We start from the raw sequence: 22,687 nt of genomic DNA on the forward strand, positions 1-22,687 counted from the left end.
CTGCCAACAATGAAGAATCCCTGGTCCCAAAATGTAAATAGTGCTGAGGCTGAGAAACACTGATAGTTCTAGCAGCTTGGAAAGGTAGAGCATGGTCCATTGGGACAGCACGCCACTTCTGCATAGCAGGATTGTAGTGAGACCTAAGGAACAGTCATGGAAGAGGGTTACCTTTAAAGGTAAAGAGAAATCATCAAAGAAAACAGCAACACAAACGGGACACAATACCTACCACTCGTGGGCCACTATGTAGGAATTTTAACAATGATCACTAAGGTAGGCTGTAATAACTGTGGCTTCCCCTATTTTAATAATGCGTTGTAACAATTGTTAACAGTGATTAAGTTTCGCAAAAGCTACGTGCTGGATCAGTTAAGAAAAACTTAGGACGCAAGCTGAACAAGAGACTCCAGAGAGCCTAAAAGATGATGGAACATATGCATATATAAGAATCATAAGTAGCAGAATGATACACAGGTCTGGCGACGATATTTCAAACGTATGCAAGCTCATGTGAGAAGCAGAAAACCAATCAAGGACACACTTTAAGACACAAGGAGGACACGCTTTAAGACACAAGTCCTCTCCCTTAGTCTCGCTCACGCTGGGAAGCTGGTGGGGTCGTGTTTGAATAGCAAAGATGTGCGAACAAACCAAAGTAGGAAAACTGCAGAGTACCTTAGGCTTTCTAGACGCTACAAGAGCCTTCTCTCCTCCCTGTCCAAATACTAACCCTGCCGAGAGTGAGGCCTGGAAGGAGGCCCCGGGGAAGCGGGAGAAGTGGTCTGGGCCAAGGAGAGTTCTATCTGCGAAGACTCCAGGCTCAGAGCGCTACTCACCTGTCTCCAGGGCGACGGCAGGCGCCGTAACAAGCAAAGACACCGAATCGCCACCTGCCCAACAGAGGGAAAGCCCGGAGGGGCGGGAGAAGTTCCGGAAACCACGGCTCCCTCTTCCGGTCCCGGGGCACCGAGGAATATGGGGACGGTGCCTCCGCTCATCCCCGGCCGGCCTCGGCCAGGCCCGCTTAGCCCGCGATGGGTCCGGCATGGCGAGGGGGCGGTGCCGGGCTGTGGGAGCGCCTGAGGGGCAGGAGCCCAGGGAGGCAGACTTTTACCCTCAAAAGGAATGAGTCCCAGAGCCTGGCACAAGGAAGACAAGTGTGCAAAGTTGGTGGAATGAATTCGGTGGCCTAAATGTAACTTCCTCAAATGCCACGGCTGACTGGGTCTCCTCGCTCACTTCACCCTGTCTTGCAATCCAACTTGTGAGGCGTGTGTGTGTATGTGTGTGTCCGCGCTTGCCTTTAGATGGAGGTTGGCTTCCCAGCCATCCAGGCTTGCATACACGTGCATAACTCCTACCCCTACCTCGCCTGCGTGCTGTACCAAGGGTTAATTCCTTCTTCCTGCGTGTTTTCTGTCCAAATCCTTTTCTGATTTGGACAGAAAACACGCAGGTGGCACACAGTAAGCGCTTAATAAATTTTCCGGCTACCTGATCTCCTTGGAATTGAGGGCATGCTCCTGTGCGTCCCTCATTGCACAGAGCTCCCTTGTCTGGAAACTCAGCAGTCACCGGAGCCGCCGTCGGTCCTCTCGCTTTCTCTATTTTAAAAAACGTTTCAACCGCTAGCGCTGTTGGATCTCTGACCTTTCAGGCTTTATCACCTGGGGTGGGGTGGGTGGTGAGAGGGAAGGGATGGGGAGTCAAGACAGGAGAACGCTCTCGATTTCCCGACCCGCCTCCCGTCATATCTCATGTCATATCTACCTGGTGTTCTACCCGGTCCTGTTACTTTTTTTCTTCCGCGAAAGCCCAAATTCCCATCACTGCTCTAGCTCTCTCCCAGATCCCCAAATCCGGATGTCTGTCTCAGGGAACGTCAAAGGAACATGCCCGGATGAGGTCCTCCCCTCTCCCCACCTCCCAGCCCTCTCCTCCTGCCTCCCCAGGTGTCACCCGCGCCTCCTCCCTCGCTTCACCTCCCTCTAAACAAGAATCCGGCGCAGTCAGTTCTAGACCCTGAGCATCTCCTGCGTCCCTGCCCAATATCCGTCCCGCCCCCGACCGCCCGCGTCCCCTTGAACCTGCGGAGCCCTGCTCCCCGCACCCCCAAGCCCTTGCTCCGAGCTTCCGAGAAAGCGGGGCGAAGGGAGCCAGAAAGAGAGAAAATGCGCACGGAGCAGGGGGCCCCGCGACTCCATGGTGAGGGGACGGAGCACGGAAGGTGGAAAGGCGCTCCCTCCTCCCTTTTTTCCTCCCTATGGTGGGCAGTTGGTGACACACAGTAAACGCTCAATAAATGTTCCCGCTACTCGATCTCCTTGGAATTAAGGGGATGCTCCTGAGCGCCCCTCATTCCACACAGCTCTGGTGTCTGGAAACTGCGGTCGCCAGAGCCGTCGTCGGTCCTCCCGCTTTCTCTATTTTAAAAGCCATTTCAAACCTCCCGCGGCCTCCCCACCTCTGCTGCAGACCTTCCAAGCCTTTCTGAAACCGGAATGATTTCCCCCTAATTCACTCCCCCTGCTTAACACATTCGAACGGCTCCCGCTTGTTCTCGGGACCAAATCCAAAGCCCTTGGCGCCACCTTCGAGAGCCTCTGGACCTACTGACCCCCCACACCTGGGCTCTGAGCTCCAGCTCCAAGATGCTGCTCGCCCTCCCTTCCCCGCTGCTCTCTCTGCCCGGCGCGCCTTTCCCCTGCCTTCCCTTTCTGTCCTTCTCCCTAGCTGAGCCCTCTCCGCCTCCAGGTCTCCGGGAAGGTTGTCCCCAGGCCGGTGGGGCCCCTGCAGGTCCTCGGCCTCGGGCGGGGTGGGGTTGGGGGGTCGCACAGCGGGAATTGCCACCAGTGCGTCCCGGCTCCACAGCGCGCTTGTCCAGGGCGCGGCAGCGGCCAGCCCAGCGCTTAGCACAGTCAATGACCACAGGGAGGAGAAAGTGAAGGCAGGAGCGCACCTTCCCACCTGCCGTCCCAGTCCCCTCAGAACCGAGTCCTGGGGCCACCCACTCGGCGCGGTCTCTCTCTCTCTGGCTTAGCCCCCCCACCCCGATACGTCTCCTCCTCTCAGAGGCTCCGAGGAAGGGCGTGGGCGCTGGAGGGAGCAGAGCTCAGCTGGGTGCGCCGCCCGCCAGGCCCCACCGGGGCTGAGCGTCTTCTGTCGCCCGCAGGAGACAGAACTCAAGGTGGAAGTACCGGAGTACCTGGGGCCGCTGCTGTTTGTGAAACTGCGCAAACGTCACTTCCTTCAGGTTCTGCAGCTGGATCTCCGTGCAGGGCCCCGGAGCCGGGGACGAGGTCAGGTTCCCTTGTTACCGCTGGGTGGAGGGCAACGGCGTCCTAAGCTTGCCAGAAGGCACCGGTGAGCGCGGGGCTGGGGGTGTCAGGAGGCCTCTGGGGTGCGAGAGAAGCTGGGGGGATGCGCGTGTGGAGAAGAGGGAGCAGGATGGGGGTGCTGGAACCTGGAGCGCAGGGGTCTTTGGGGGTGTCGAAGGGGCGGTGGCTGCAGCTGGCACAGAGTGGCTGGAGCCTGGGGGAGGGGTGTGATGCTGAAGAGGCAGGGGCCACACAGAAGGACGGAGTGACGAGGCTCTCCTGGCAGGGGCGAGAAGAGGCGCTCACCAAAAGTCACTGGCCAAGCCCTCCTCTGTCCTTCTAGGCCGTACTGTGGGCGACGACCCTCAGGGCCTGTTCCAGAAACACCAGGAAGAGGAGCTGGAAGAGAGAAGGAAGCTGTACCAGTGAGCCCTCCTCCCCTGACCCCACGTGAGCTGCTGATGCTTCCAGAACCCACGCCTGATTTCCTTCCTGCCCCACAGGTGGGGAAACTGGAAGGATGGGTTAATTCTGAATGTGGCTGGGGCAAAACTATGTGACCTCCCTGTGGATGAGCGATTTCTGGAAGACAAGAGAGTTGACTTTAAGGTTTCGCTGGCCAAAGGGTGAGAGCAAGGGGAGGCTGGGTGAGAGGGAGGTGTCCTGGTCTAGTGGAAGCCGAGGGGCTTATGGGCTGCACTGCACTGGACTGGCCCAAGGTCGGTGCCTGTGGTTGTCATGTTGGAGTCTCAGAATGATGCTCAAACCCTTTGCCCCATCCTGTCCTGAAGGCTGGCCGACCTCGCTATCAAAAACTAAATGTTCTGACGCTGGGCATGGTGGCTTACGCCTATAATCCCAGCACTTTGGGAGACTGAGGCAGGCGGATCACGAGGTCAAGAGATCGAGACCATCCTGGCCAATATGGTGAAACCGTGTCTCTACTAAAAATACAAAAATTAGCTGGACGTGGTGGCACGCACCTGTAGTCCCAGCTACTCAGGAGGCTAAGGCAGGAGAATTGCTTGAACCCAGGAGGTGGAGGTTGCAATGAGCCAAGACTGCACCACTGCACTCCAGCCTGGTGACAGAGTGAGACTCCATCTCAAAAATAAAATGATGTTCCAACTTGCTGGAATGATCTGAATGACTTCAACTGGATTTTCTGGTGTGGCCAGAGCAAGCTGGCTGGTCAGTCCCCCCACCCCAATATGTCTCCCAGGACGCTTACCCCCAGATCCCACCCAACCCAGGGGAATTGAAAGAAGCAGGGTGGGGAGACCAGAGACTTGGGTCCCTCTGGTGGGCTGGAGTCAAAGGGGCATGGTTGGTGGGGTTGGAAGGATCAAGAGCTCAGATCTCACAACTTGCTCAACAACTGCCTTCCCCAGAGCAGGTGCAGGACTCCTGGAAGGAAGATGCCTTATTTGGGTACCAGTTTCTTAATGGCGCCAACCCCATGATGCTGAGGCGCTCCGTTAACCTTGCTGCCTGCCTCATGTTCCCTCCAGGCATGGAGGAACTGCAGGCTCAGCTGGAGAAGGAGCTGGAGGTATGGACATCAGAGCCCTGAGGAGGCTCAGCAGTGAAGTGGGGTGGGCTAGTGCCAATGATGCTGCTGCCGGACCCACTGTGGGCCTGGCTTGCTGCCAGCCAGCAAGGAGGGATTCTGCAGGAGAGGTCCTGAGGGACCCTGGAGAAGCTCAGCTGCTCGGCCTCCTTCCCACACGAGAGTAGCTGCGGAGAGAGGGTGTGCAAGATGGAATGGTTGGTAGAAACAGGGTCAAATGAAGAAATGTGACTGGCCCATGGTGCTAGGGATTCAGGGAGTGTGCAGAGTAAGAGAATCAGGGTCAGAGTGCTACGGCTGTTCATCAGGAGGCGACATGGAACAACAGAGAGGAAATTCATGGGATTAAGGGCAGATAGGCTTGGATGTGAATCCTGGTTCTGCTATTTGTAAGCTGTGTGACCTCAGGCAAAATACCCAACCTCTCTGATTATCTGTTTCCTCTTCTGTGCAACTGATGCTCGTTCAACTATGTATAAAAATTATAAGGCTGGGCACAGTGGCTCACACCTGTAATCCCAGCACTTTGGGAGGTCAAGGCAGGAGGATCGCCTGAGCCCAGGAGTTGGAGACCAGCCTAGGCAATGTGGTGAAACCCTGTCTCTACAAAAATACAAAAATTAGCACCTGTAATTTTTGGTGTAGTGGCATGCACCTGTAGTCCCTTCTATTTGGGAGGCTGAGGTGGGAGGATCACCTGGGCCCAAGGAAGTCAAGGCTGCAGTGAGCCATGGTGGTCCCGCCACTGCACTCCAGCCTAGGCAACAGAGTAATACCCTGGCTCAAAAAATACACAATGATATGAGGCAATAAGCACATGTTCCATTACCTGGTACAAAGTAGGTGATGGAGACAAGTTAGCTATTCTCTCTCTCTCTCTCTCTCTCTCTGTCTCTCTCTCCTCCCCCTTGGAGGAATCAGAGTAGGAAGAAGATGCTTTATGCTGACAGCAGCCCTTGACCTCTTCCCGCACCCAGGGAGGCACACTGTTCGAAGCTGACTTCTCCGTGCTGGATGGGATCAAGGCCAACGTCATTCTCTGTAGCCAGCAGCACCTGGCTGCCCCTCTAGTCATGCTGAAACTGCAGCCTGATGGGAAACTCTTGCCCATGGTCATCCAGGTGAGAGGACTCAGGATTTCTGCTCCCAGTCTCCAGCCTTCTCAGCTCAGGCCCTTATCGAAATGCACTAAGCACCATCTTCAAAGGCGCCGGGCTAAAGCACTGGGGAGACACGAAAGGAGGAAATGCACCAAGTCTCTGATTTGAAGGCCTTGTAACATAGCTGGAGAGACACACGGGGCCAGTCTGCAGAAGCTCCACGACTGAGGAAGTCCCTGAGGACAGAGACAGCCCAGGAGGGACTGGGGAGGTGGGGTGTCACAAGCCTTGGAGGAGGGCCAGGTCTCAGACAAGCAGGAGGGAGAGGAAGGACCGGTCCTCAGGGGCAAGACAGACTGGGCAGAGGCTGAGGTAGAGGAGTCAGGAGATTCCTAGGGGACAGTTGGACCAGGGCCAGACTAAGCCAGGCTACGGAGCCTGAGGTGGGAAGCTGGAGAAGGCTGTGATGAAACATGCTGTGGGCACACGGTGTGGGCAGTGGTGTTTAGGGTGGGTTGGAGAGGGGAGATGCTAGAAACAGGGAGTGGGGCACCATGCCCCAGCACTGACCCCAGGAGGAGGGGAGCTTGGATGTGGGTAGTGACCGTCGGGATGGAGAGGACAGGTGCATGCGAGTGCAGACGGATATCAAGGAGAGGGGAAAGGGGAGCCAGGCCAGGTGCCTGCACAAATAGCACCGATAAAGAGAACAGGGTGCCCAGGTAGGCTTTTGTCTGGCCAATGTTGAGGTAACAGGAAGACATTTAAATTGTCCAGCAGGCAGCTGAGAACGAGATTTAGTCATTTGTGTAGAAGTGGGGCCAAAAGATGAGATTTCGAAAAAACAGTGTGGAATGAAGGAAGCAGGCGGTTTGAATCTTGTCCACACTGTGGGGACTGAAAGGGGAAGTGGAGGCTGGAGAAGGCACCAGAAGAGCAGTTTCTGCAGAATGCTGGAGGCAAAGCAGCTTGCAGGGTGCTAATGCACTGAGCGGGTAGGAAAGGGAGGGGAGGAAATGGGAGCTGTAGGGAGCAGCAGGAGTGGGATGGGGAAAGCGGAACAGGTTTGGAGGACGAAGGGCAAGGTTAACATGCAAGGGGGGCGGGGATCGCTGAGTGCCCGGCACTCATGCCTTCTCTCCCCACACCTTGTCCCTGCTCCAGCTCCAACTGCCCAGCACAGGATCCCCACCACAGGATCCCCACCACCTCCCCTTTTCTTGCCCACGGATCCCCCAGTGGTCTGGCTTCTGGCCAAATGCTGGGTGCGCAGCTCCGACTTCCAGCTCCATGAGCTGCAGTCTCATCTTCTGAGGGGACACTTGATGGCTGAGGTCATTGCTGTGGCCATCATGAGGTGCCTGCCGTCGATACACCCTATCTTCAAGGTAACACCTTATTCCCTTCTCTCCTATATTCAGATGAATACTTGATGGGAGCCTTTGTTTCTCTAGAGTTGTCTTTCTGTACAACACCCTCAATTTCAGCATGCTGTCCTGTGAATTCTGGCTGTACTGGCCTCCCAGTACTGCCAGCTCTCTCTGTCTCCTTAACTCAGGAAGATGATAGGACTCTGCCAGGGTTGCTCCTCCATACTCTGCAGCTGGAAAGCTTTCTCCAGGGAGTAAGCTGGGGCAACTGTGGGGCCCACTTTCGTCTGTTTCTTCAGTTATTTCAGGCAAGAGGGTAAATCCAGTTCCTTACTTCACTCCAGCTGGAGGTCTCCTCCTCATTATTTTATATATATTTTGTGGAAGATTAACTTTACAATTTAGTTTTTAGATAACAGAATATTCAGACAGGACTGTGACTCCATTTATGGAGTAATTATCGTAGCTCAGAGATGAATATTATTACTCTCTCCCAGAGATGGATGCAGTGACTTTTGGGACTTTGTGTGTCTCTTTTCTCAAGAAGAGGCTAATAGCATCTTTATTTCTATGAAGAATAGTTGCATTGTGTTAGATAGAAAAGAACTATTTTATTTTATTTTATTTTATTATTTTATTTTATTTTATTTTTTTATTTTTGAGACAGTCTCACTCTGTCAACCAGGCTGGAATGCAGTGGTACAACCTCGGCTCACTGCAACCTCCATCTCCCAGGCTCAAGCAATTGTCCTGCCTCAGCCTCCCGAGTAGCTGGGATTACAGGCGTGTGCCACCATGCCCAGTTAATTTCTGTATTTTTAGGAGAGACAGGGTTTCACCATGTTGGCCAGACTGGTCTTGAACTCCTGACCTCAGGTAATCTGCTTGCCTCAGCCTCCCAAAGTGCTGCGATTACAGGTGTGAGCCACCATGCCTGGCCCATTTTTTCTTTTTAGTATGGAAGTTTAAATATAAATGCTGATTAACCAATAGAACTGACTGTGGGAGTTAGGCTTCGCCCTTGGCTCCAACCCTCTACCTTCTACACTCAGCTTCCTGTCTAAGGCTAGGTCTCTGCAAACCATATTCCTGCCTTCTTACCTGGCTCCATGTTGAGCTCATACCAGTAACTAATTCACCCTGGTAGCGGATGTTCCTTCCCTTAGTGGCAGCTGAATCCACGTTGCAACTTTCTAATGTTTGAAGAAGCAGCTTTATTGCATCCCTGTACAGAATACCAGCACCAGCCAACTGGCACCCCTTATCAAAAGTCTGAGTTTCAGCTCTTCAGGGTCCTTCCTCCAAGTTTCCAAAGTTTTAATAATTCCAGGTTCTGTTCTTTCCTGTCTACTAGTAGGGTAGAGCATCCTTTCATATGCTTATTGCCCCTGTGGGTTCCCTTTTCTGTGATTTCTCTGTTCATATCTTTGCTCGTTTTGCTTCTTTCATGTCTTTTTCTTACTTGAGTCCTTTAAATATTCTGAAGACAAATTCTCACTTATTTGCATTGCAAACATATTCTCAAAGTTTTTGGCTTGCCCCCATCCTTTAATTTTTTTTTAAAGTTCAGAAGACAGTTTCTCAGCTTTCACCATGTGCCTTTATCTTTCCTGGTTTCCATCTCTGATTTTATTTTATAATGGCAACAATGTGTTTCTGTCTTAATAAAGTGGTCCACCAGGATTGCTATCCCAGTAGTTTTTAAACTGCAGTCAAAACATTAAAGACTGGTGAAATCAATTTAGGGGGTCCCAGTCAGCATTTTAAAAAATGAAATAGAGTAGAATAAAACATATCAGTAGAGCAATATCAGAATACATCACACTGTTTAATAGGAAGAAAGGAAGGAAAGAGGAAAGGGGAAGAAAGGAGGTGGGTTTGGACAATTTATTTTATTTTTTATTTATTTATTTTTGAGACAGAGTCTCGGTCTATCACCCAGGCTGGAGTGCGGTGCCCAGCGTCTGCCTGCCGGGTTCTAGCGATTCTCCTGCCTCAGCCTCCCGAGTAGCTGGGATTACAGGTGCCCAACGCACCCAGCTAATTTTTATATTTTTAGTAGATACAGGGTTTCACCATGTTGGCCAGGCTGGTCTTGAACTCCCGACCTCAGGTGATCCGCCCTCTTCGGCCTCCCAAAGTGCTAGGATTACAGGCATGAGCCACCGCGCCTGGCCAGGTTTGGACAATTTAGTTATGACCCAGTGTCAAAGTTTTCATTACAATGTTGCGGCAAGAAATGAGGCTTTTGCTAAGTCAATTCAACAAGTATCTATAGGTAAGGACACTTTACAGGAAAAGAGAATGACTAGATAATCATTGTTAGACTGGACACAAGAAAAGAAAGAAAAGTTCTAGTTAAGGATTATTAGATTTATTAAAAGACAGTTAAAGGCCCTTGGATTCCTTCCCTCCAGGGTTGATATTAGCTGAGTGCATAGGTAACTGGTTTCTAACAAGAGGTCATAATCTCATTAAAATTCATCAGAAAATGGCTTAAGCATTTAATCAGACATACAATTGATTTCCAAGAAGAGTTTTGTGGCTTATATTCCCAAAACATCCTTGTCCCAGCCAGCGTGTGGGACAATCTTTTATTTTACAGTGTATATATTTTATGAAAACTTGTATTTCGCTACATATGTACCATATCTTGAAGCAAACTTTTTGACTGTGTGTCAGTCAGTGAGGTTTGAAAAACACTGCTGTTCTTAAGAGCTGAGCTCCAATCAAGGCCTCAGGAATTCCTGGGGTCCCTAAACCTGTCCTTGACTGTAGTAAACCTCTCTATCTCTGCAGGCACCTAGGGGAGGTTCTTCTGAATGTCTTCACAGACATCCTGCATAGCTGTTAAACTCAGAAGTCTATCCATCCCAGGTCTGCTTTTTGCTTCATAAGATTTCATTTGCAAAAGGGTCCCAATGCTAAAACAAAATCTTTGAACATCATCAAGCTAATCTAATCCCGTTGTTTTACTGTGAGGAAACTGAGGCTCAGAGTGAGAACACCTTGCCAGTCGCATGGCATTTGGCCCACCTGCAGTGGTACTGCCCCCACCAGTCTACCAGAGTAGCAAAGATTTCACCAGTGGAAATTCATGTATTTAGTGTTAATGGCCTGTCCACGTTTCCCTTTAAAAAGACCAGGAGAGGCTGGACATGGTGGCTCACGCCTGTAATCCCAGCACTTTGGGAGGCCAAGGCAGGTGGATCACAAGGTCAAGGGATCAAGAACATCCTGGCCAACATGGTGAAACCCCGTCTCTACTGAAAATACAAAAATTAGCTGGGCGTGGTGGCACGTGCCTGTAGTCCCAGCTACTTGGGAGGCTGAGGCAGGAGAATCACTTGAACCCGGGAGGCAGAGGTTGTAGTGAGCCAAGATCGCACCACTGCACTCCAGCCTGGTGACAGAGCAAGACTCCATCTCAAAAAAAAAAAAAAAAAGACCAGGAGAGAAGGGCTAAGTAATTAAATTTCTCCTTAGTGTATATTCATTGATCAGATTTTTTTTACCAAGGCTACTTCACCCATTAGTCATGATAGGGTATAGTCCTAAGGCCTGTGAATTGTTCAAGGGCCTGCAAAAATGGTTGAGGTCCAAAAAATTCGTTGCCTTCAAAATACAAAAAGAAAACAAAATTGAAATTAATAAATGACATAGTTTGGATACTTGTTCCTTCAATCTCCTGTTGAAATTTGATCCCTGGTGTTCGAGATGGGACCTAGTGCGAGGTATTTGGACCATGGGGGCAGATCCCTCATGAATGGCTTGGTACCATTCTTGCAGAATTGAGTTCTCACTCCTGGTTCCAGCGGGGGATATTGCTGCTAAAAACAGTCTGGCAACTCCCCTTTCTCTTGCTGCTTTGCTCTCTACCTGTGATGCCTGCTCCCCTTCACCTTCCACCATGAGTAGAAGCCCCCTGAAGCCCTCGCCAGAAGCAGAGGCTGGTGCCATGCTTCTTGTACAGCTTGTAGAATTGTGAACCAAATAAATCTGTTTTCTTTACAAATAACCCAGCCTCGCATGTTCCTTTATAGCAACGCAAAAGGGACTAAAACAGTAAGTCCCAATGTGCATAAATTTTAGTATGTATCATATGATATGGATCAGGATCTCCAAAAGTAAGAACGTGTATGATCTAGGAAGGTCTCAAAATGGCTCTGTCAAGGTGTCTATACACTGATATCCAGGCTCCAAGGAGATGATAGTATGGAGCCTTCTCTCTAAAAGTCCTAAGACTAATAGATTCAGCACAGTATTTGGCCAGGAGTGGCCTAAGACAATACATTTCTTCCTTTTAATTTTATTTTTTTTGAGATGGAGTCTTGCTTTGTTGCCCAGGCTGGAGTGCAATGGCACCATCTTGGCTCACTGCAACCTCCTCCTCCTGGGTTCAAGAGATTCTCTTGCCTCAGCCTCCCGAGTAGGTGGGATTACAGGCACGCACCATCACACCCAGCTAATTTTTTTTTTTTTTTGGTATTTTTAGTAGAAACGGGTTTTCACAGTGTTGGCCAGGCTGGTCTCGAACTCCTGACCTCAGGTGATCTGCCCGCCTCTGCCTCCCAGAGTGCTGGGATTACAGGCACAAGCCACCGCCCCTGGCCCCAAAGTGATGAGATTACAGGTGTGAGCCACGGTGCCTGGCTGGTAAAAATTATCTCGTGAAACTTTTTTGTTTGGAATCACCGTGTAAAATATATTTCTGGGAGTCATGGTCAAAAGAGTTGGAGAAAAGTGCGTCTCTAAGGTCTCTCTCCCAATTAGTGCCCCCTCTTGAGTTCCTGGCCATCTGTTAAGCGTGTGCCACGACAGGCAATAGACAGTAGAGGGCAGACAATCCTCGCACAGCAGCAAAGGCTGGACTTCAGAGGAGTTGGAAACCACAAGCGAATGCCAAGCAGGACAGAAGCCTGAAGCAAGGCCTGAAGCTTCTGAAAGAGACAGGGCACAAGTACCTGGTCCTCCTAGGCATCACAGCACTCTCTGCGTGATATAACTGCAGCCACTTTCCAGTCTCCATCCACAGGCTGGATCCCTGTCTTTGGATATTTTTCGCCTCCCTGGGAGTACTTCCAAGTGTCTAGTTACTTTTAAACCAAGGTCCTGTAAAACCATCTTCGTTCTGTCACCCAAGCTGGAGTGCAATGGCGCGATCTCAGCTCACTGAAACTTCTACCTCCCAGATTCAGCGATTCTCCTGCCTCAGCCTCCTCGAGAAGCTGGGACTACAGGTGCAAGCCACCATGCCCGGCTAATTTTTGTATTTTTAGTAGAGGCAGGGTTTCGCCATGTTGTCTCCAACTCCTGACCTCAGTTGATTCTCCTGCCTCAGCCTCCCAAAGTGCAAAGGGATTACAGATGTGAGTCACCGCACCTGGCCTGGCACTTTAATATCGCAGAGCAGAGAACACACACTGAGCTCTGAGTCTCCCCCAGGCACTGTTTGCAGCACTCTACATATACTAACTCATGCACTCCTCACACCTAGATGAGGTAGGTCAGGACACTGGGGATTGAGAAGGTTAGGTGACTACCCAGCATTCCTGGCTAGGAAGAAGCAGAGCCAGGATCCAAACCCAGGCCAGCTGGCTCCGGAGCTTATGCTCTTAACCATCAGCCACTGTTGGTACAAGAGGAATAAATGCCTAGTCTTCTACCTACTGTATCTACTCCTAAGGATACTGAGGGTGTGACGTGGTTAGGAGAAACCCTGGAGGCCATCAGAAGAGCAGGGGATATTCAAGCCTAAGACAGGAAGAATGGGTAGACACCACTTCATTCTGCTATCTGAAGGGCTGTCTTTGTCAGAGGCATCCTCAAGAGCAGAACTAGAATCAAACAGTGAAAAGCTAGGAGGATTTGGGCTCAGAAAAAAAAAAAAAAAAAGACTTTTAAAAATGTATTATAAAATCTGGCCAGACGTGGTGGCTCACGCCTGTAATCCCAGCACTTTGGGAGGCCGACGAGGGTGAATCACGAGGTCAGGAGTTCAAGACCAGCCTGGACAAGATGGTGAAACCCCATGTCTACTAAAAATACAAAAATTAGCCGGGTACAGTGGCAGCCACCTGTAATCCCAGCTGCTCGGGAGGCTGAGGCAGGAGAATCGCTTGAACCCAGGGGACGGAGGTTGCAGTGAGCCGAGATCGCACCACTGCACTCCAGCCTGGGCAACAGAGTGAGACTTCGTCTAAAAAAAAAAAAAAAAAAAAGCTTTTTTCTACAGACAAACATAGGAAGCCCCATTGAAACCCCGACACTGTGCCACGTCTGTGTCAGATCTCCAGGGAAAACATTTCTCACAGCTGAGCCAGCCCTGTGGCGGTGAGCACTCTGTCTTCTTAAGCAAGAGCAGACAAACGCTGGGCAACCACTGCGGGGGCAGGTGCCACAGAGGGCATTTAGCTTGGCGTTGGACAGGAAGCCTGGGGGTCCCAGGTAGCCCGAGTTTGAGGGGGTGGGAAGGAAGCAGTGGGAACTCCCTGGGTTACATCTTCCTCCTTGGAGTCTTTAGCTTTTCCCTCTCCTCCTGGTCCCTTGCCTGGGTCAACAAAAATGTCTCATCTCCCCTCTGCCCTAACTGGACTCCTCTTCTCTGCCTCTTGCCCACCCCCTGCACACCCTAAGCCATAGTTCATTTATTTCCCAGGCTCTTCAAAGAACTGTCTACACTCGCTGCTCACACATCCCCGTCTTGATCGTTTTTCCCTGCCCTTGCACTGCAGCCTCACCAAATCTGTCCCTCCCAATGTAACTTCGTGCTGTTTCCCATTCCCAATCCAATGGCTTCTTCTCGACCCCCAATTTCTCAGACCTTTCTGTAGCATTTGGCCCTGGGGACAATTCCCTCCTTCTCAAAAGTTTCTGCTCTGTTGTTCTCCGTAAGCCTGAACTCTCTCTCCCCGTCCCCCACACCTGGCAAATGTCAATGGTCCCCAGAATTCTTTCCTCCGCCTTAGCTTCTCACTTTGCACACTGCCCCGGCGCTCACATGGCAACCGCTGCCTGACTGCGGGTGTCTCTCTCGCCCAGGCCTCCGTCCTGAGCACCAACCTGTCACGGGCTGAGCATCTTGTTCTGGATTAATTAGTTTCATTTTTGTTGTTGTTGTTGTTTTGAGATGGAGTCTCGCACGGTCGCTAGGGCTGGAGTGCAATGGCGTGATCTCGCTCACTGCAACCTCTGCCTCCCGGGTTCATGCGATTCTCCTGCCTCAGCCTCCTGAGTAGCTGGGGTTACATGTGCACACCACCATATCCGGCTAATTTTTTGTATTTTTAGTAGAGACGGGGTTTCACCATGTTGGCCAGACTGGTCTCGAACTTCTGACCTCGTGATCCGCCCGCCTCCGCCTCCCAAAGTGGTGGGATTACTGCTGTGAGCCACTGCGCCCGGTCAACCTTTTCTATTTCTCTATAGCGCCTACTGAAATGGGACTTGATATTATTTATTCATTGCTTAATTGTTCATGATCTGTGTTCCCCACGGGAGGGCAAGGACTTTGACTTGTTTGCCCCTATATCCCCAAACCTAGAACAGCGTCTGGCACAGAGCCAGGATGCAGTAAGTGTTGGTGGAAGGAACAAATGAAGGAATGAAGGAATGGTCGGGATGAATTTCTTGCCAGTGGTTCACTAATGAGAAGCTGGGCAAGGCTGAAGCGAACTCACACGTGCCCCTGACCTCGGTTCTCCTTCTGTCAGATAAACTCCTGTTTGTCCTCAAATTTCTGCTCCATTTCCACCTCCCCAAGGAGACTTGCCCAGTCCTTGACTCTGAGCCCACTTCCTGGGTGTTCTCACTCCCGACTGCTGCTGCCTGTTTTTACAGCATCCATGTGGCCACTCCGTGAATGATTCTTTGTTGTTTCCTCCTGTCCTGTGAGATTGAAAGCACATCAAGGGCAGGCCTGTCACAAAGCCTCTTTGTGTTCCGTAGCTATCTGTGGAGCGAATGAACAAGGTTGGGCTTGTCTGGACCTGGGCACGGTCACTGAATGTTCTTGGTCTCTGTAAGGAAGGGCATCTCCTTGGCAGTTAGCAGGGCAGGCACAAGGGGCATAGCATCCCCAGAACATGATGAAGGGCACCTTTGAAAAGCTAGACAGGCTTTGGATAGAGACGGAATTGTCTGGTGACACGTGCTCATTCATACTACATGTTCATTATACTACGTGGTCTTAGAACATGTCAAATTCTCACCTTTTCATCCACCCACAATTCACTGAGTTCCCGTTCAGTGCCAGCTTCTGTGATGGGTAATAGCGGTGGGGAACATGCAGAACTGGATGATCAAGTTTAGAATGAGATCGTGCCTACTGTTGGGGCAGTCCAGGAGGGGTGACCCCAGGATCCCTTCTTCCTTTGCCTTCAATCTATTCTCAATTGTCTTCAGCCGGTGATGCACCAGCTGGGAGTCCATACGTCAGCTGGTTTAAACAGACCGCTGTGCTTGCAACTAGCAAGACACTTCAGAACTTGCAGAATCACTGTATCCCTTTCTTAAACCAAGACCCAGCCCCACCATCTCTTTCTTTTCCTTTCTGGTTTGGCCTCTGTAGGTGTGACATCAGAGACATACCTCAGCGGATGTGACTCACTGAGCACCATTCAGACTCCCCAGGGCCACCCCCATGAGCTGGCCAGGTGGGCAGGCTTTGCTGAGCCTGTCTCCCCACCGGTCTGAGGTCTGCGGATTAGGCTTCCAGACAGGGAGCGGCAGGGCAGGCCCCTCAGTGGGAAGACAGGAGTGTCTGTATGACCAGCCAGGAATCAAGAACCATTCACCTTCCACCAGCAAGGGTGGGGCTGCCCTGAGCTTTCTGGCAGCTGTTTTATGGAATTATTAATTTTAATGTACAGATGGTTTTATTTTCTGCTCATTTTCACATATTCTAAGAACGCTTAAATGTTATACTATATAGTCTTTTTTTTTTTTTTTTTTTTTTTTTTTGAGACAGAGTCTTCCTCTGTCACCCAGACTGGAGTGTGGTGACGCAATCTGAGCTCACTGCAACCTCCACCTCCCGGGTTCAAGCAATTCTCCTGCCTCAGCCTCCTGAGTAGCTGGGATTACAGGTGCCTGCCACTGCATCTGGCTAATTTTTGTATTTTCAGTAGAGACGGGGTTTTGCCATGTTGGCCAGGTTGGTCTCGAACCCCTGACTTCAGGTGATCCACCCACCTCGGCCTCTCAAAGTGCTGGGATTACAGGCCAAAACACCCGGCCTATAGTCTTAATATTCCCTATTTTAAAAAATATTCATGGCGGCCATACTGGAGCGCACGGGATATAGCGGAGAGCACTGCCCTCGTCGTCTTTAGATACACATCTTTCATGGTTCCATTGAATGACTTCCTTACAACACATTCCCAGGAGCAGAATTACCACATTAAAGGTAAGAACATTTTCATAGCTCTGGAACCATATTGCCCAATTTCTCCCCTAAAAAGGTGGTGTTAATTTACACTGCCACTGGCAGTGTGTGTAAGCTGGTTTCAGCACAGCTTCAACAGCATGAGACATTATAATTTTGTTAATGTTTGCTAATTTCATAGGTGTAAAATGAATGGCACATCAGGGGTACTTTAATTTGCGTTCCCTGATGATTGTGAGGGTGAGCCTGTTTGGAGGTGCTGATGTGCACAGTCTGCCTAGTGGGGGCCTCTCCGCCCTGTCTCAGGCACTGTCTGTTTCTCAGCCTGTGTCTCCCCACACTTCTGCCTGCCTCCCGCCGACTGTTGTTCTTACTGTCCCTCTAAGCCTGTCTGTCTCAGTGTCTTAGCCTCTGATTCCTCTGAGTTTCTCTGGTTTCTAACTGGCCAGGTGTGGAGCTGGTTCATGGAGGTCCTAGCCAAGCCCTGACAAGCTGCAGTCTAGAGGCGGGGCGCAGGGTTCTGGGCACGGGGCTCCAGGCTCCTGCCTCCAAGGGCTTCCTCCCTGGGGAGCTCCCTCTGTGAACTCACGTAGTACTCTTCCTTCCACCAGGGCCTCACCAAAGGCCCCTTTCATTTCTCCAGGTAGCCTCACCTGGGCTGACCTGCTCCATTGGATCCAGTGATTCTGAGATTGCAGAAGTAGCTGGGAGCGAGCCAGCTGTCCCTCAGTGACTCCCTCTTAGGAAGTGTTCCAGATGCCCCACCCTCAGGACAACTCACCAGACAGTGTTGTGTGTCCTGGCCGTTGCGGGTGTGTGGTCGGAAAGAGCCAGAAAGTGGTGTCCCCAAAGTCCAGATGTGTGGACAGTAGAGAGGTCCACAGAGGTGACAATGGCTCCGCCTGCCTACCTTCTCCAACAAGCCCCTTACCTGAAGTGGCAGAAAGAGCTCACCTCTCAGGCCAAACCCCACTTGGCACCAGGTGGACGGGTGGGCCACTGAGGCCCCATGGTTTAGCAGGGTCAGAGTGGGGCTCTCACACTGCCCACTTTCAATGGCATTGAAGAGTCTTCAACACTTGGGAGAGTTTCAGAAAGACTTTATAGAGGCAGCTGGCTTCAAGGGAAGTCTGTGTAGATGTACTTGGTGAATCCTCATGGTCAGTGAGTTGCTGACTCCGGGCTCTGGACCTGCCCTGTTGCTGCTTGTCTTTGAGGCAGGCAGGTCTTGAGGGCTATCTACAGTCATCTCTCAGACCTTGTGGGTGGTCCCAGCCCATTAGAATCACAGATTGATAACAGCCAGAAGGGAACTCTGACATCAAGTTCTCTCTCTCTCTCTTTTTTTTTCTTTTGAGACGGAGTCTCGCTCTGTCACCCAGGCTGGAGTGCAGTGGTGTGATCTCGGCTCACTGCAACCTCCACCTCCTGGGTTCCAGCGATTCTCCTGTCTCAGCTGCCCGAGTAGCTGGGACTACAGGCATGCGCCACCATACCTAGCTAATTTTTCTGTTTTAACAGAGACGGGGTTTCACCATATTGGCCAGGCTGATCTCGAACTCCTGACCTCGTGATCCACCTGCCTCGGCCTCCCAAAGTGCTGGAATTATGGGCGTGAGCCACCACGCCCAGCCCTACCCTCTCATTTTATTTAACATTTTAATGTTAAGCTTTTAAAAAATTAGACAAGTAATGCATGCCTGTTTCTAGGATATTTGGAAAATACAGAAAACTATAAAGGAGAAAATATTAATCCTTCTATCAGTTCATCAAAGATAACTGCTATTCTATTTCAATATCAACTTTTCTGTGCTCGTATATTTTTATTATCACTGAGATCATACATTATATGTGATTTATTTACCTCAGATTATATGCATTTTCAATACAACGAAATATTCTTTAAAAACACTGTTAATGACTGCATAATAGTCTTTTGAGCTGACACACCTTAACTAATATTACCTAAATGTTAGGCATGTATGTTTTCAGTTTTTCAAGGATATAAAAATATACCAAAGTAAACATCTTGGGACAGGCGTCGTGGCTCACGCCTGTAATCCCAGCACTTTGGGAGGCCAAGATGGGCAGATCATTTGAGGTCAGGAGTTTCAGACCAGCCTGGCCAACATGGTGAAACCCCGTCTCTACTAAAAATACAAAAATTAGCTGGGCATGGTGGCAGGTGCCTGTAATCCCAGCAACTCGGGAGGCTGAGGCAGGAGAATTGCTTGAACTCGGAGGGGCGGAGGGGTTGCAGTGGGCTGAGATCGCACCACTGCACACCACAGCCTGGGGGACAGAGTGAGACTCCATCTCAAAAAAAAAAAAAAAAATACTGGGCGTGGTGGCTCACACCTGTAGTCCCAGCTACTTGGGGACTGGAGTGGGCTCAAAAGTAAGCATCTTTATGCATAAATTTTTGTCCACAATTTGATTTTTCCCTTAGCTTAGATTCCTACTCATAGGGTATAGGCATGTTTTAAGACTTTGCATGTGTATTTTTATTTTACCTTTGAGAAAGGTTGAACTAACACATGCCCATCTCGCCACACACCATCAACTACACCAAGAAATATCATTCAAAGAAACATCAACTAACTCGAAAGACAGTATTTCTGTTGCCTCCTTTCAGTGATCGGTCAGCTAAGGCTTGGAGAGGAAAAGGGACATGCCGACAGTGGTTCTAGGAGTGTGTTATTTCATTCTGTTTTCACAGCAACCCCACATAAATAGCAAGAGGTGGAGGAGCTAAAGCACGCAGATTAAGGTGAAGGAACTTGCCTGGCCGGGCGCGGTGGCTCACGCCTGTAATCCCAGCACTTTGGGAGGCCGGGGCAGGTGGATCACCTGAGGTGAGGAGTTCGAGACCAGCCTGGCCAACATGGCCAAACCCCATCTCTATTAAAAATAGAAAAATTAGCCAGGCATGGTGGTGTGCGCCTGTAATTCTAGCTACTCAGGAGGCTGAGGCAGGAGAATCGCTTGAACCCAGGAGGTGGAGGTTGCAGTGAGCCGAGATCGCGCCCCTGCACTCCAGCCTGAGCAAAAAGAGCGAAACTCCGTCTCAAAAAGAAAAAGAAAGCAACCTGCCTGGACTCACATTCAGTTACTAAGAGTTGGGAGCCTGTGCCGTTGGGCCCCAGGGCCCTTGTACTTCATGTCACCTCCATGCCACAGCTCCTGTTCCCGGTTATGATGCTGGAATGTGGATCGGAGCCAAGTCATAAAGAAACTTGGAGTTTGGATTTACGCTATAGACAGAGAGAGGCCCTTCATGGGTCCTTAAGCATCAAAGCTGGGTTTTACAGAGATGTTTCTGGTGGACTGGCTTGAGGGAGACAGGAAACAGGGAGGCCAGCTGGGAAACGCAACATACAGATAATGCGATCGACAAAGAGGGCTCGCACAGACACACACGTGCCTGTGGTTGTGGGAAGTAGGCAGTTGGGAACACTGAGGGTCTCAGAGGCCTCCCACCATGCCCTCTTCACTGAGCAAAGGCCATTTTTATCTGCTACACGTCAGGCAAAACCTGCGCCAACTGCCAAAGCCTCCACCTCAAATCTAGCAAATAAGAGAGAGGACGGTATGGATTACGTTATATTTAAAACAAGCCCACACAATGCCTGTAATTTTTTATTCTGACTCCGTAATTATAGCTCAAGACCAGTCAGATCATAGTTATCCCCACACCGACCTGCTGTTGGGACACATGGAATTAAAGGCTTTGCTCCCTTCAAATTCTATTTTGGAGGCCGAGCACTGGCAGGTAACGGGCCTTTCTCAAGGCCCGTCTTGTTGAAGCCCCTCCCAGGGCAGCCTTCACGAAGGCCAAGTCAGCACCAGGGTTTCGGGAAGACCACGGATGGAGTGGGAGCAGCTGAGATGCTACCGCTTTGCCTGACTGGAGCCCTGGGCCTCAGGGCTGAGCCAGGGGCCTGGAAGCGGAGGTGAGCACCATCCTTGGACCAAATCTTGGGCAGGTCTATCCCAGAGCATCTGCACCCTCGACGATTCCCAAATGCTGCTCTGCCCTGGCCCTGACCAGGGTCCCAGGGTCAGATGGGCCAAGCCCTGGTTGTTCGGCACACTTGTCACAGACAGGCTGCTATTGCCCAAAGGGGCCTAAATTCAGAGAAGAAGAAGAAGAAGAAGAAAAACATCCAAGGAGTGTGAAGGGGCCAGGCTTCCATGGACAGCCTGGCTAACCAGGCCTAGGCCAACTAAGCTTTTCTTCCAGTGGGAGCATCACCCCTCAGCCCCACGATGGCACCCCAGACAGAGCAAGAGTGGGACTGGCTCCCTGCTCATGGACCTGGGTTACCAGCAGGAGTCAGGAGGGCCAACTGCCCTTTCTCCACATGGCCCTCCCAGACCCAGTCCTGCCTCCCCATAGCCTTGCTGGGGAGCCAGAACAGCATCCATTCATCCAGGCACTGCAGGACCTGCTGTATCCAGGCCCTTCACGCACCATCTCATTTACTCCTCCCGTCACTCTGCCAAGCGGGTGTGGTTAGTGTTATCACAACTTCCAGTTGAGACAGGAACAGATGGAGCTCAGAGAGGTGGCATGACCAAGGCCACTCAGGTCATAAGTGAGGAGGTCAGAGCTGGGACTGAGTTGTCCTAACATCCCTGGACCACGCAGCACATCCACAGGCAACTGGCCCGAGACCACCAGGCCTGCTCCTAGCTGTGCCTCAGCGACCTCTTGGTGGTCCCATGCCCTTGGACAACTTGCTGAGCCCTTAGGCCTAAGGAAGCTCAGGCCCAGTGCCTGTCTCCCAGCCCCCCTCTTCTCCTGCTGCACACTGCACTGCTCCCTTGCCTCAGCCACACCAGAGGACAAGCCCACTCCCTGCACAGGCCCTTGTTCTCACGTCCCCACGTGGATGGTTCCCTCTTCCAGCCAATGGTGCATCTTACACATGCTTCTGTTTTAACCCTCAAGACATTGTACTGTCACTATTCTTATCACTGTCTCCTGCTAGACTTCTCAAGGGAGGACCTGTGTCCTGTCTCTTTGTTGCTAGTTTTATGCATAGCATATAGTAGGTGCTCAGAAACTGTTCTTGCAGGACAAAAAGAAGAATCTAGAAAACTCCTATTTGTCTTTAAAACTCTGCCTAAAATAGATCCGATGAAGACTTTGTTGATTCACACAGACCAAGCTAACCCCATTTACTAGGCTGTATCCTCGAGGACAGGGACAGAGCCTGATTCTTCTCTATGACCCCATCTCTCAGAACAGAAGAAGCGTCAACCAAGGGTCAGTAAATGTAGAACTGAATTGCTCTTTGCAGTTGCAAACACACACACACACGTGCATGCACACACACACACCACACACTGCTTCAGCCCCAGATTAAGGGCACTATGACCTGAACCAACCAAGTGCCCATGTTATTGGGCTGAAACCACCCCAGGCTGGCATGCCAGGGATGTTTGCTAAGGAAGAAAACACTGAAATCCTAACTTTAAAAAAAGAAACACAGTGAATAGGTGTTCTATTTATATGAAAATCAGGTCTGTTTTTAGGTAACAGCCCTCCCATCTCACCTCCCCAAGGTGGGTCCTGCCCTTGCACCAGTTCCTTCCACTCCCCACCCAGTAATCACGGCCCTACCTGCCCCACCTCGCCTCCCCTGTTTGCTCTCTGGGGTTTCCCTCGATTGCAGGGTTTGAGCTTCCAGACATCACAGGGGCCTGTCTCAGACTGGCCCCTTCCCTCCCTCCCTGACGCTGGAGTTAGTGAGAAGCAGGCCAGAGCCAGGGCCCTGTGAGAGGACAGGGGGCAGGCAGGGAGTCAATCTGTCACAGGATCTGTCCCTTACCTGATCCAAAGCACAGAAGACGGATGGCTGGTGCACAGAAGGAGCTAAGCCCTGCTTCTCCCAGGCCTCTGTCAAGCCAGCAGGATCCCACTCCTTAGCTCAGAT

At 51.0% G+C, this 22,687-nt stretch overlaps 1 pseudogene; it reads left to right on the top strand.

The window, feature by feature from the left end:
* Positions 1-1,037: 1,037 nt before the first annotated feature.
* Positions 1,038-11,361, top strand: LOC129016884 (polyunsaturated fatty acid lipoxygenase ALOX15-like; annotated as a pseudogene).
* The last annotated feature ends 11,326 nt before the right edge of the window (positions 11,362-22,687 follow it).

Source organism: Pongo pygmaeus, chromosome 19 (assembly GCF_028885625.2).
Source record: "Pongo pygmaeus isolate AG05252 chromosome 19, NHGRI_mPonPyg2-v2.0_pri, whole genome shotgun sequence".
Classification (NCBI taxonomy): Eukaryota; Metazoa; Chordata; class Mammalia; order Primates; family Hominidae; genus Pongo; species Pongo pygmaeus.